Source organism: Crocodylus porosus, unplaced genomic scaffold (genome assembly GCF_001723895.1).
Source record: "Crocodylus porosus isolate Cpor-Errol unplaced genomic scaffold, CroPor_comp1, whole genome shotgun sequence".
In the NCBI taxonomy this organism is placed as follows: Eukaryota; Metazoa; Chordata; order Crocodylia; family Crocodylidae; genus Crocodylus; species Crocodylus porosus.
In genome coordinates, this window is record NW_017728920.1 from 5,519,700 (window position 1) to 5,521,668 (window position 1,969).

Consider the following 1,969-nt stretch of genomic DNA (forward strand, 5'->3'; position numbering starts at 1 on the left):
TTTTTTTTCCAGCAAGTTAGCTACTTACAGCCATTAGCCTTTTAATTTCTAGTTTTTCTTTCTCTTTACTTTCCCCTATGTCAACGTGAAAATTATATACTTCGTTTCTGGTTGATGGGCTAGTTCTCATTTGCTTGGTAGCACAACTTAAGCAACATTGTATTTTAAACACTAGGCATACTCCAATAAAACCAACAAATAGTATCAACAAACTATGAATGACGGTAGAGCCTAAGGAACTGAAAATAGAGCTAAACTGAGAATTCAAATTCCAACTATCTGACTCATGCAATTTAGCTGTTTCTTTTAGAGTGTTTACTTAAATCCTGGATTTCTTCTGAATTATTGGGAATATAAGTACAACATTCTTTACCTATTGCAAGTCAGTTTTGCAATGCCATTTGCCTTATTTCCTTCATTTCTGTATTTATTTTGTCAAAAATAGCAGCAGTAGCATTAGCAGTCTTTTCCAAAGATGCTGCAACTTTCTTTATCTTGGACATAGCTAAGCCTGCGCCATAGCTGGGGAACATTATACCCCAAAATCTTTGATTTTTCTGTAATTCCGTGAACATTGCAAATTCTTCCTTTAGGTAAGTGAGATCTAAAAGTAAAGGCAGGATATGCTGTGGAGACATAGCATGTTCCTCTCCAACCAGAGGGAAGATTTTTATAGGCCTTATCTCCACACACAAAATAGTGACCAGCTAATGCAGTAAATCCACTTGTATTACAGTTCATCATTTTTTAAAAATAACCTGAAAATCCTTTGATTAATGACATAACAGACAGAATACTGGTGTCCCAGGAACCGTTGATCCATGCACCTTGGTTATTAAATTCTGCTTCATGTTTACTGACTCCTGCAACAAGAGATCCATTACAGGTCCAACAAAACTTTCCAGGGGTGGCATATGCTAATCGTACATAGTCAGACTGGTTGCAACTTACATTCTGCCAGGTTTCGCTCCCATGAAAATTTGAATAGTAAGGGGCTAACATCTGAGTTACATTCAAGGGTACCGGTATCATAGGTATCCCTCTGGTAGAATAGATAGGGACGTGACTACATATCCAACACTGAGAGACACTTAAATCTATCCCGATTTGATTAACTAAAGACAAGAACATATTTTCATTAAATGAACTTCTTTGTTGGTGTGGGAGTATAGTTTGGTTTACAGAGTTTCTTATAACTGATGAGTCAGTTCATATAAGATAGCCCAAAAAGAAATACTGAGAACTACCCAAATCACAACTAACCAACTCCACGTCAGGAACTAGGTAGAGGCCTTTTTCCTGTCCCAAAGAGCATGGTGGTATTGTTGGGGCACATCCTTTTCGCTCTGTAGTGGCAAATCCTCTTTGCCAGTAGGCGCTTGGCTTACTACTGGTCTTGAGCTCTCCTGCTGGCAAGCACTAGGCTCACTACCGGTTTGTGGAGACTGATTACAAGATTGATATGGAGAAGACTCTGGGTCTAACGGGGCTGATGTTTTCTTACTGTGTGAAGTATGGATCCATGTTTGGAATCGACACTTTATTGCAGTGTTGGTGGTCAGGAGTTCCTGGAATGGGCCTTTCCAGCAAGGTTCCAGCAATGACTTTCGTTGATGGACTTTTATATGGACCCAATCTTCAGGCAGGATAGAATGGCATGGCTCATCTGGTTCTTTGGGGAGAGCTGCCTGTTCCTGTGAATGAAAAGCTTTAACACACTTCATTAGTGCCTTACAATAGTCCAGAATGGTATCATCAAGTGAATATGTATCGCAAAAGTGGGAGGCAACAGGTGGCGAAGCAGGGAGCCTCATGGGTCTTCCCATTAGAATTTCATGTGGGCTAAGCCCAGTCTTTCGGTTGGCAGTAGATCTTATACTCATAAGGGCTATGGGAAGTGCATCTGGCCATTTTAGGTGAGTCTCAGCATAAACTTTGGCCAGTTTATTTTTCAGAATGCCATTTTGGC